General features: G+C 47.8%; 2 non-coding genes across 2 annotated transcripts; both read left to right on the top strand.

Moving 5' to 3' along the window:
• The first annotated feature begins 1,719 nt into the window (after positions 1-1,719).
• LOC125995643 (U5 spliceosomal RNA) lies at positions 1,720-1,834 on the top strand. The gene has a single exon (XR_007491134.1). It is a non-coding gene; the product is annotated as a U5 spliceosomal RNA (small nuclear RNA).
• Positions 1,835-7,518: 5,684 nt separating this feature from the next.
• Positions 7,519-7,634, top strand: LOC125995599 (U5 spliceosomal RNA). Its single transcript, XR_007491100.1, has one exon. It is a non-coding gene; the product is annotated as a U5 spliceosomal RNA (small nuclear RNA).
• Positions 7,635-12,681: the final 5,047 nt, after the last annotated feature.

The following is a 12,681-nucleotide window of genomic DNA, read 5'->3' as shown; positions in this document are numbered from 1 at the left end:
CTTCTGAGCATCAAATTGGTGTGGCCCAAAAATAAAAGTTTAATGGGCTTTACATGCAGGTATCCACAAATTCAATCCCTGGCTTGATGGGCCATGAGCACCACTTTGAGCTGGTAGTACTCCCTGAGCACTGCTGGGTGTAACGCCAAAATAAGGAAATGTGGGGCCGGAGAGATAGCATGAAGGTAAGGCATGCCTTGCATGCAGATGGTCGGTGGTTCGAATCCTAGCATCCCATGTGGTCCCCCGAGCCTGCCAGGGGCGATTTCTGAGCGTAGAGCCAGGAGTAACCCCTGAGCTCTGCTGGGTGTGACCCAAAAATCAAAAGAATGAATGAATAGGGCCCGGAGAGATAGCACAGCGGCATTTGCCTTGCAAGCAGCCGATCCAGGACCAAAGGTGGTTGGTTCGAATCCCGGTGTCCCATATGGTCCCCCGTGCCTGCCAGGAGCTTTTTCTGAGCAGACAGTCAGGAGTAAGCCCTGAGCACCACCGGGTGTGGCCCAAAAACCAAAAAAAAAAAAAAAAGAATAAATGAATAAATAAATAAATAAAAATAAGTAAATGTAAATGCAAGCAGAAGTAGTGCCTTTTTTAAATTTTGGTTTTGGTCTTTTTTTGGGGGGGGCCACACCTGGTGGTGCTCAGGGGTTCCTCCTGGCAATTTGCTCAGAAATAGCTCCTGGCAGGCACGGGGGACCATATGGGACACCGGGATTCGAACCAACCACCTTAGGTCCTGGATCTTGCTTGCAAGGCAAACGCCGCTGTGCTATCTCTCCGGCCCCAGAAGTAGTGTCTTGAACACTACAGGATATAACGGTTATATTATAACCCAAAATGAAAATCAGTCATTATCATGATAGTAGCAGTAAATGTGATAAGTATGATTTGTTGTTGTTGTTGTTGTTTGGGGCCACACCTAATGGTGTGATTTTACTTCTGGTTTACTTCTGGTTCTGCATTCTGGAATTACTCCTGGTAGTGCTGAATACCTTATGGGCTGCCACATGCAAGGCAAGCTCATTCATTCCCCCACTGTACTATCTTTTGACTCCATACATAATCCATTTTGTGTTTGTTTATTTAATGGGTTACACCCAGCGGTGCTCAAGGAGTACTCCTGGCTCTGTGCTCAGAAATTACTCCTGGCAAAGCAAACAACCTATCTGCTGGTCTACCTTTCCAGCCCCGATGATAAGTCTAATTTTTAATGCATCATAATGAAGCTCTGATAACTCCATTACAGGCTAAGAAAAGCCATACTGGGAAGGAAGAGAAAGGGCAGGGGTTAAAGCTCTGCTTCAAATCCGGGTCTACGCGGAAGTGGCTGGAGCGGGGCTAAACCGGAAGCCACTTCCGGGCTCTGCGGAGGAACGTCCAGGTTATTTGCATACCCCTAATTTGCATCGTTTCCCCTTCGAACGCGGAAGTGGCTCGAGCGGGACTCAAACCGGAGGCCGCTTCCGGGCTCTTGGGAGGAGCATCCGTCCGGCTCATTTGCATACCCACAATGCACCGCCCGGATCGCCGTTGTTTGGGGGCTCTAAAGACGCGACTTCCCCCGTCCTGGACTTCCAGATGCGCCTGAACGTTTGACCCCTACATGGCGCGTCGTCCAGGTGAACCGCTGCGGACAGAACATCTGGAATGACCAGCCACCGTCAGCGTAAAGGGAGTCGCCGCCGTCCAAGGAGAGAGCCTTGGAGGCGTCATAGCATGCTCTGGTTTCTCTTCAGATCGCATAAATCTTTCGCCTTTTACTAAAGATTTCCGTGGAGAGGAACAATTCTGAGTCGTAACCAATTTTTTGAGGCCTTGCTTCGGTGAGGCTACTAATATCTGGTAGAAAAAACAGACTTAACGACATACTTATACTTCTTTAGATGTAAGGTTGTAGTTTTATCTTAAGAACCTGTGCAAGAGAAGTTCTCTGCTCTTGTGTAATTGCTCTGTGCATAGGCTATTTGAAGCATGCGAAACAATCTGTTTCCAAAAAACTTTTGGAATCTATGAGGGCAAGATGGTAACTTCTTGAACCTAAATAGTGGGGTCTCTAAGAGGCAGCAGCAATGATATGAGCAGTGTTCCCTAATGCTCAGTCGAGGCATCCCCTAGCATTGAGCAAGGACTTCCTGGGAGGTAACTCTGGAGACACGTGTGAAGACAGGCTCAGTCCACCATCTTTTTATTTTTTTATTTTCCATTATTTTTCCACTTTTGATATTCAATATTCCAACAGCCATCCCACCCCGCCAGTGTGAGACTTTCCCTCTACCGATGTTCCAATTTACACTCCCACTCCCACAGCCTGCCTCCTTAGCAGGCACACATTAACTTACTTACTTTTCAGTATTGTCTTACCAAAGTCATTGTCTGAGGATTTGCTGAGTTGTTAGGTGCAGCCGAGCCTTCCATGTTACTATTTTCGCTAAATTGGGCATATTGGGTTTATGCAACTATCCTGTCTAATCTTCTGTGTTCCTACTGGACTATCAGGACTAATTTCGGAGATGTCATATGTTGCAATACTGCCCTTGAAGGGGCTGACTGATGGAGGGATGGAGCTTGGACCACGCATCTGTTACCCTGTTCAGCCGGTGGTTCTGAGGTGAATGCGGCGGGAAGCTAACAGGCAGTCTGGCTTCTGAAGAAAATAGCTTTTATTCCGTGGAAGAGACTGAAGCCAAAAGGCCCCAGAATCAGCCCCAGAAAAAAAAGCCCTCGCCTTCTATAGACCCTTGCTTTTATACCCCAGAATCAGGTACCATCCAATGGTGGGGAGCAGAATCAGGTACCACCCAAGGTGGGAGCAGAAATGCCAGGTCACACCCTAGGGTAGGGCACAATCCCCGATCAGGGTAGGGTCAGTAACATAGTAATCCCATTGAAATGTTTACATACACAACAGTCATAGATACGTCTTTAGGCTGGTCAAGCACCATGGCATCTTGGGCCTACTAGGTTTGGCACCGCGTTGGCTTCTCCTCTTCATCAGTCATAGGGCCGGGCCACCTAAATGCTAGTAAAAAGCAGGTATGTAAGTGGGTGGAGCTCTGGGCCCAAAGGACTGAAACTTGGCCTGCCCCATTGGTCTGAGTCCCGAGACTGGACCTATTCCTGGATCTGCTCTCAGGAAGTACTCCTGGTTGTTCTCCTCCTGGTGAGGAACCATATGGGGTACTGGGGATTAACCACTGAATGCAAGGCAAGCACCCAATTTGCTGTACTATTTTGCTCTGGCCCCATAAAGCCTTTTTTTTTTTTTTAACAGTTTTTGGTTTTTGGGTCACACCCACCCGGCAGCGCTCATGGGTTACTCCTGGCTCTACACTCAGAAATCTCTCCTGGCAGGCTCGGGGGGACCGTATGGGATGCAGGGATTCGAACCATCGTCCTTCTGCATGCAAGGCATATGCCCTACCTCCATGCTATCTCTCTGGCCCTCATAAAGCCATTTTAAGGGCAATTTGGTACTTGCTTATAGCTAAATAGAATATTAATATCAGACCCAAATCTTTAATGTACTTTTTTTTTTTTTTTTTTGGTTTTGGGCCACACCCGGCGGTGCTCAGGGGTAACTCCTGGCTGTCTGCTCAGAAATAGCTCCTGGCAGGCACGGGGGACCATCTGGGACACCGGGATTCGAACCAACCACCTTTGGTCCTGAATCGGCTGCTTGCAAGGCAAACGCCACTGTGCTATCTCTCCGGGCCCGTAATGTACATATTTTTAATTGTCATTTGTTTTTCGGTTTTGGGGTTATACCTGGTGATGCTCAGAGATCACTCCTGGTGGGTTCAGTGTAGGATACCAGGATTGAACACAGGCTGGCCACATTCAAGGCAAGCACCCTGCCCACTATACTATCTCTATGGCCCCTTAGTTCACCTGCCAGGAGAAAATCCATTGCAAAATTTTGAAGAACTACTGAGGGGGGACTTGGAGGTGTCCACACCCGGTGGTGCTCAGGGTTACTCCTAGCTCTGCACTCAGAAATTGCTCCTGGCAGGCTCGGGGGACCATATGAGATGCTGGGATTTGAACCTGGTATCCTGGATCGGTCACCTGCAAGGCAAACACCCTGCAGCTGTGCTATCTCTCCGACCCAATATTTACTGTTATTTTTGGGGGGGGGGTTGCTACAACTGGTGGTGCTCATAGAACCATCTGTAGTGCAGAGAATCAAACTAGGTGGCTGCACACAAGGCAAGCATTACTCCTACTCTACCCCTCCAGCCCCGATTCATGAATTCTAAAATAACTTTTTGTTTGTTTGTTTTGGCGTCATACATGGAGGTGCTCAGGAGTTACTCCTGGCTCTGTGCTCAGAAGTTGCTCCTTGCAGGCACGAGGGACCATATGGAATGCCGGGATTCAAGCCACCTGTCCTGTTTTGGCACATGCAAGGCAAAAGCCTTACTGCTGTTCTATTGCTCTAGCCCTTAAATAACTTTTTTTTTCTTTTGGTTTTTGGGTCACACCCAGCAGCGCTCAGGGGTTACTCCTGGCTTCATGCTCAGAAATCGCTCCTGGCAGGCTTGGGGGACCATATGGGTGCCGGGATTCGAACCGCTGACTTTCTGCATGAAAGGCAAACGCCTTACCTCCATGCTAGCTCTACGGCCCCAAAATAACTTTTTTTTTTTTTAAATAAACCTACTCGGGGCCGGCGAGGTGGTGCTAGAGGTAAGGTGTCTGCCTTGCAAGCACTAGCCAAGGAAGGACTGTGGTTCGATCCCCTGGCGTCCCATATGGTCCCCCCCAAGCCAGGGGCAATTTCTGAGCACTTAGTCAGGAGTAACCCCTGAGCATCAAACGGGTGTGGCCCAAAAAACCAAATAAAATAAAATAAACCTAATCAGGAGAGAGAACATGGAGGCAAGGCCTTGCATGCAGAAGAACGGCGGTTCGCGTCCTGACATCCCATATGGTCCCCCGAGCCTGCCAGGAGCGATTTCTGAGCATAGAGCCAAGAGTAACCCCTGAGTGCTGCCTAGTGTGACCCAAAAAACCAAAAACCAAAAATATTTTAAAAATAAAAAATAAACCTAATTATCTATAGATATAGGCACCCATTTATAGAGGGAAAAAAATAGATATTTAACCTAATCAACAAATCACCAGTGACAGTTGCAAACTTTTCTTTCAGAGTCAAGATGATAAAAGGAATCAATTTAAATAAAATATTCCAATAACTGGGCTAGGATGATAGTACAGTGGGTACATTTTTGTCTTGCATGCAGCTGACCTGGGTTCAGTCCCTGGCACCTCCTATGGTCTCCGAAACACACAAGGAGTGGTTCCTGGAACACAGAGCCAGAAATACACCCTGAACATAGCAGGGTGTGGTTAAAAACAAAAAAAACAAACAAATGGGGGCTGGAGCAATAGCAAAGCAGGTAGGGAGTTTACCTTACATGCAGTAAAAACATTAAAAACACCAGGAAAGGGGCCGGAGAGATAGCACAGCGGTGTTTGCCTTGCAAGCATCCGACCCAGAACCTAAGGTGGTTGGTTCGAATCCCGGTGTCCTATATGGTCCCCCGTGCCTGCCAGGAGCTATTTCTGAGCAGACAGCCAGGAGTAACCCCTGAGCACTGCTGGGTGTGGCCAAAAAAAAAAAAAAAAAAAACCTACCAGGAAGGTAAACCCTGAGCTAGGGATGTGGCTCAAACAGTAGAATACTTACCTTACAAGTGAGTTCTTTGAATATGGTATGATTCTGCACCTTATGCACCTCAGCACCACACACTGTGGTTTCCTTAAAGAAAAAATTTGCCCTCCTTTCCACTCCGCAGTAAAATACAAACTTTTAGTGCCCTGTATATTCCATCCTCATGTATCCCACTCTGCCCCAGAAGCTGTAAATATTTTGTGTTGATTTATTTTACTTGCAACTTATAAGAAAGACTTCATTTAGAAGAATTAAACTAAACAAATTAAAGACAATAAAGAAAATAAATTCAAGGGCCAGTGAGGTGGTACTAGAGGTAAGGTGTCTACCTTGTGAGTGCTAGCCAATGAAGGACCGTGGTTCGATCCCCTGACGTCCCATATGGTCCCCCCAAGCCAGGGGCGATTTCTTTTTTTTTTTTTTTTTTTTTGTTTTTGGGCCACACCCGTTTGATGCTCAGGGGTTACTCCTGGCTATGTGCTCAGAAATCGCCCCTGGCTTGGGGGGACCATATGGGACGCCGGGGGATCGAACCGCGGTCCTTCCTTGGCTAGCGCTTGCAAGGCAGACACCTTACCTCCAGCGCCACCTACCCGGCCCGCCAGGGGCGATTTCTGAGCACATAGCCAGGAGTAACCCCTGAGCATCAAACGGGTGTGGCCCCCCAAAATAAAATAAAATAAAATAAATTCAATCCAGTGCCCGGAAGGGTAATACCCTGTATAGGCACTTGCCTGGCATTGGGCTGAACCCAGTTTGACCTTCTGAGCACCTTCAGGTATGGCCTAAAGAATAACACAGGGGGGGCTGGAGAGATAGCATGGAGGTAAGGCGGTAAGGTGTTTGCCTTTCATGCAAGAGGTCATCGGTTCGAATCCCAGCGTCCCATATGGTCCCCCGTGCCTGCTAGGAGCAATTTCTGAGCATGGAGCCAGGAGTAACCCCTGAGCACTGCAGGGTGTGACCCAAAAACCACAAAAAAAAAAAAAGAATAACACAGGGATGGGCCCGGAGAGATAGCACAGCGGTGTTTGCCTTGCAAGCAGCCGATCCAGGACCAAAGGTGGTTGGTTCGAATCCTGGTGTCCCATATGGTCCCCCGTTCCTGCCAGGAGCTATTTCTGAGCAGACAGCCAGGAGTAACCCCTGAGCACCACCGGGTGTGACCCAAAAACCAAAAAAAAAAAAAAAAAAAAGAATAACACAGGGGGCTTGCAATTAAGCGCATAGCCAGGAGTAATCTCTGAGCACTGCAGGTGTGCCCCCCCCCAAAAAAAAGCCCAAAAAACAAAAGCAAAAAAAAAAAGATGAAAGTACAGCGGGTAGGACGCTTGCATTGGAAGTGGTTTACCCGTGTTCATCCCCTGCATCCCATATGGAACCCAGCCCCGCCAGGAGTGATCCCTGAGTGCAGAAGACAGGTGTGCGCCCTGAATATCTCCAGATGTGATAACCTCCTAAATAAAGAAGAAATTTAAAACAGGTGTAAATATAAACGGCTCCACCTCAGTCTCATGAATTAGCTCCAACTCGTCAGTAGTGTTTAGTTCCCATCGGCCGTTCCGTCCCCTGCTGGCCACACCGAGCCAACGCAGCGACAGTTCCCGAGTCAGGGGAGGTGACTCGGCTTATTTGCATACCCGCAATGCACTGCACACAATTCCAATTTAAAATGAAAATTTGAGAAAAGTCCTTCTTCTCCACCTAGTTCATTATACTACTCCAGTATTTATAAATAAATCTGAAGACTTGGAATCACACATTAACTCGGCGGTCATTAGTCACCATCACTGTTCTAGGTGTTGCCCTGGCCTGAGATGGGAGTTGAAGGAAGCAGCACTATACTCTGGTTTCTCTTCAGATCGCATAAATCTTTCGCCTTTTACTAAAGATTTCCGTGGAGAGGAACAAATCTGAGTCTTAGACCAATTTTTCGAGGCCTTGTCTTAACAAGGCTACCTATTGTGGTTTAAAGATAGAATTGGCATGCCTGACAGGCTCTAAAACTAAGAGATAATTCCTCAACTTTGTGTGTGATGCAGTTACCTCTGCTTTACAGACCACTGTCACACACATAAGCCACAGCTTGTGACCTTTGGGACAGCGGGTAGCTCATATTAGGCTTCGTGCTAGACAACTTTATAGAAAAGGGGGCAAAGAAATGGTACTATGGATGGATACCTTTCACTCTGCAAGCCAAACTTGATTCTAGGCATTCCATATGCTCCCCCGAGTCCTACCTGTAGTGGCTCTGGAGTAAGCCCTGAGCACCACCAGTTGTAGTCCCAAAACCAAGAATTAATCATAAGCATAATAGTTGTTATTCTTGATTTTTAGGCCACCATCAGTGGCTCTCACTCAAAGCTCATGCTTGCAGGATGCTCTTGGCAAGACTTAGGGCACCACGTGGTTCTGCAGCTCGAACTCAGTCCTCCCACCTCTAGGAGGAGTCTCGCACCAGGCTGCAGTGGTCAGAGTTCACTCCTGGTGGGCTCAGGTAACCATATGACAGTGCTTCTCAAATAGTGGGGCGCGCCCCCATACACCGTACTAACAAGCTAAGCCCTGTGTTTCTGTCTCTGTATGTTTCGAGCTGAGAGTCGCTGTGTCCTGCTTCAAACCCCGCTTCGAAAAGCTACGCATTGCAAAACGTGCTCATTGTAGCCATTCATCCTGACATCACCTTTGATTTAAAAAAACCAGCTCAAATTATTTTATAAGTTTTTGTTTTGCAGGTTAAAGGTAAGTTTTTGTTTTGTTTTGATTTGGTTTTGGCTTTTGGGTCACACCCGGCAGTGCTCAGGGGTCACTCCTGGCTCTACGCTCAGAAATCACCCCCAGCAGGCACAGGGGACCATATGGGATGCTGTGGTTTGAACTACCATCCTTCTGCATGAAAGGCAAACAAACGCCTCATCTCCATGCTATCTCTCCGGTCCCAAAGATTTTTTTTCTTAAATAAAAATACTATTTACAGGGCCCGGAGAGATAGCACAGCAGTGTTTGCCTTGCAAGCAGCCGATTCAGGACCAAAGGTGGTTGGTTTGAATCCCGGTGTCCCATATGGTCCCCCCTGCCTGCCAGGAGCTATTTCTGAGCAGACAGCCAGGAGTAACCCCTGAGCACTGCCAGGTGTGGCCCAAAAACCAAAAAAAAAAAAAAAAAAAATACTATTTACAGTCAGCTGGGGGCGCAAAAAATGTTTTTTTTATTCCTATGGGGGCATGACAGAAAATAATTGAAAACCACTGCCATATGGGATACTGGAGTTCAAACACTTGTTGAGGGAGTGCAACGTAAACACCCTACCCTCTGTACTATCGCTCCAGTTCCTCCACATTTTTTTAAATTATGAAGTTGAGACTAGAGTGATAGTACAGTAGGGAGGCTGATTCAGATTCCCGGCATCCCTGAACTTGTCAGGAGTGATTTCTGAGTGCAATGCCTGGAGTAACTCCTGAGTACCACTAGATGTGCCCCCCCCCCCGCAAACAAAAGTATTTGGTGGGGGTGAGGGAATAGAGCAAAAGCACATCAGACAAGGCATTTGATCTACACTTGGCTAACCTAGGTTCAATCTCCAACATCCCATATGATCCCCTGAGCATTGCCAAAAGTGATTAATGAGTTTAGAGTCAGTAGTAAGCTCTGAGTACCACTGGGTGTGACCCAAAACCAAAAAAAATTTAAAAGGGATTTGTTGGGGCTGAAGTCATAGTACAGATTTGCATATCCCTTGATTTACACGCAGCCAACCTGGATATGAACCCCAGCACCCCAAATGGCCCCATATGGTTCCCCTGAGCCATAGTAGGGGTGATCCCTGAATCAAGAGTAAGTCCTTGTCTGCCTTGCAAGCGCTAGCTAAGGAAAGATCGAGACCGTGGTTCGATCCCCCGGTGTCCCATATGGTCCCCCCAAGCCAGGGGCAATTTCTGAGCGCTTAGCCAGGACTAACCCCTGAGCATCAAACGGATGTGGCCCGAAAAACAAAAACAAACAAACAAACAAACAAACAAAAAGAGTAAGTCCTGGGGCCGGAACAGTGGCACAAAGGCATCTGCCTTGCACAACAGACCGAGGTTCGATCCCCCAGCGTCCCATATGGTCACCCAAGCCTGGAGCGACTTCTGACTGCATAGCCCGGAGTAACTCCTGAGCCTCACGGGTGTGCCTCCCCCCCCCAAAAAAAAAGAGTATGTCCTGAGCACAGCTGGGTGTCTCTTCCCCCCAGAGGTAGAAATAGATGGGATGGGGGGAATTCATAATTTCATGAAAGAATCAAACTTCTGGCGTCACAGCCCAGCCCTGACACTTGCTACTTTCCATAAATAGCACCAGTTCTTACTCCTGGCTCTGAACTCAGGAATAATTTTACTGGTGGGGCTCAGGGGACCCTATATGATGCTGGAGATCAAACTCAGGTCAGGCACAAGCAAAGCTGAATTATCACTCTGGCCCTTTCCTTCCTAGTTTTTGGGCTACACCAGTTGTGTCTCAGGAGCTGGTGTCACGCAACAATGAGTGAGTTCAGCTCACAGAGCAAGCTGTCCAGTTTTGTTTTTATAGTCTTCTCTCTTGCCCAGAAGCTGCAGCCTCTAACTCTAACCAAGGAAGACTTCTAGGATCATTTTCTCTGTGGCCTCTTCCAGATCACTGGACTATAGTGATAGCCTGGGCTCCTGCTGCTCCGCCAACTATATATTTACCTATGGAATATTTACTCCCTAAAGGAATTTCCTTTCTTTTTGTTTTTGAGCCACACCCAGAGATGCTCAGTGGTTACAACTGCCTCGGCAATCAGGGATCACTCCTGGGACTGCTAAGAGTTAGTCTATCTATTTGGGGGTCTGGAGTTCCAACCCAGGTTGGCAAGCACCCTCCCCACTGTACTGTCGCATCAGCCCCTCCCTGAAGGAATTTTCGATTCCTGGTTGCAGCCTCGACACACAGCTGAGGTCCCCTTTGTTGGTTTCCAGCAAATTAAAATTTATCTCTCAGAGAGGAAATGAGGGGGCTGGGCTTTTTCTTCCTCTTAATGGGCCCTGATGAAGGAAATGAATGCAGTGAGAAGATCAGAAATCCGATCCCCACTCACCCCAGCTCGGAAAGGTCGGGGGCTCCTGCGCCCCCAGAGGGCAGCTGGGCGCAGTGTGTTTTATTATATAATTAACCTTGACCCTTCTGGGTTCAAAGAGAGAGGTTAGCTGGAAATAAATCAATAGTCTGCTCTGGTCACTTCAAAGGCTACAGCAAGCCCTGCAAACTCCTGCAATGGCGCAGTGTGTGAATTGGAATAAGGTGGCGGGCGGTAAGATCTAAAATGGAAATTATTGTGTATCCGCTTGCTTTAATCAAGCAATCTACAGGCTTGATTTGTGGCTGAATGGGAAGAGAGGGCTGTAGCAGGGGGCAGGGAAAGCTTTAGTGATATTTCTATCACTCCCAGGCTGGGTCCTGGGACAATGGGCGTGTTCCCCAAGCTTGGAGTTCTACTCCCTTTGTTAGCAGCATTGGGTGCTTCATCGGGACAGGCTTGGAATCTCTGGGATTGTCCAAGCATCGCCCTGATAATAAAGAGCTTTTGCTTAGGTACTCAAGATGGATTAGTTCTGCAGAGTTTGGGGGAATGCCTCATTTCTGCCCAATGGCAGCCCGAGGAGATGGGGACCCTCCATGTCTCAATGAAATAAATGGAAATGGAGATTCAGGAAAGCTGAATATCAAATCTGAAGTCACGTCACAAGGTTTTCTTTTCTTTTCTTTTTTGGTTTTTGGGTCACACCTGGCAGTACTCAGGGGTTACTCCTGTCTCTATGCTCAGAAGTCGCCCCTGGCAGGCACAGGGGACCATATGGGATGCTGAGATTCGAACCATCATCCTTCTGCATGAAAGGGCAAATGCCTTACCTCCATGCTATCTCTCCTACCCCAACAAGGTTTTCAAAGTCTTTCACTGCCCACAGAGATAGTTCAGAGTACTTGCCTTGCATGTCGTCAACCCCTGTTTGAATCTCTGACACCACATAGGGTCTCCTAAGTCCTACTAGGGATGATCCCTGAGCACAAAACCAAAACCCCCAAAATATAGATAAATAAGATACAAAGAGTTGTAAAGTCTCCAGAATCTATTCTTGTTTTTCCCTACAAGTGAATGGGACATCTTCCTTCCTTCCTTCCTTCCTTCCTTCCTTCCTTCCTTCCTTCCTTCCTTCCTTCCTTCCTTCCTTCCTCCCTGCCTAATTTCCTTCCTTTCTTCCTTCTTTCTCTCCCTCCCCTCCTTCCTTCCCTCCCTCCCTTCTTTTCTCCTTTCCTTCCTTTGATTTGGAGATATCCAGAGATACTCAAGGCTGATTCCTGGCTCTACACTCAGGAATCACTGCTGGTGGAAATGGGAGGACACCATATGAAATGCGAGGATTGAACTAAACCCATGCCAGTTGCACGCAAGGAAAATGCCCTACCCGCAGTACTATCACTCCTGCCTCTCTTGCAATTATTCTACCTGAGGTTCATATTGATGGGGCTGGAGAGAGCTCAACTGGCTGAGCAGGCACTTGACAAACAGGAACCCTGGGTTTGACTCCCAACACCTTGTTATTTTCCAAGGACTGCAGAAGTGGGGGTGTGATGACACCCAAGCACCAAAAGGTGAGCCCCCCACCTCAACAACCCTGAGGGCTGCACTTCTCCCAAGTGCAGTGGAGCACATGCTAACTACTAGCTAATCTCTAGCACATGTGGGGCAGGATAGGCGCTTCCTAACCCCAAAGTTGTCATTCTCTGTGAGTCCACAGGGAGGCAGCAAAATCTTCCTCTAGTCTCCCAGGCCCCAGGGGCCTGCAGGCTAAGTTTGAGCTAGGGAGTTTATGATTGCTCCATCTGCATCCCCACCTACTACTTGGAGTCACTTTGTCAGTTCACTCCAGTTTCAGTGCTTAGAACAATGGAATTGGTTTTGGGCTGGTTGGTTGGTTGGTTTTGGGGCCACACTCAGCAATGCT

Source organism: Suncus etruscus, chromosome 1, assembly GCF_024139225.1.
Source record: "Suncus etruscus isolate mSunEtr1 chromosome 1, mSunEtr1.pri.cur, whole genome shotgun sequence".
NCBI lineage: Eukaryota > Metazoa > Chordata > Mammalia > Eulipotyphla > Soricidae > Suncus > Suncus etruscus.
Note: the sequence above shows the minus strand (reverse complement) of the source record. Positions and strands in the feature narration are given on the sequence as shown.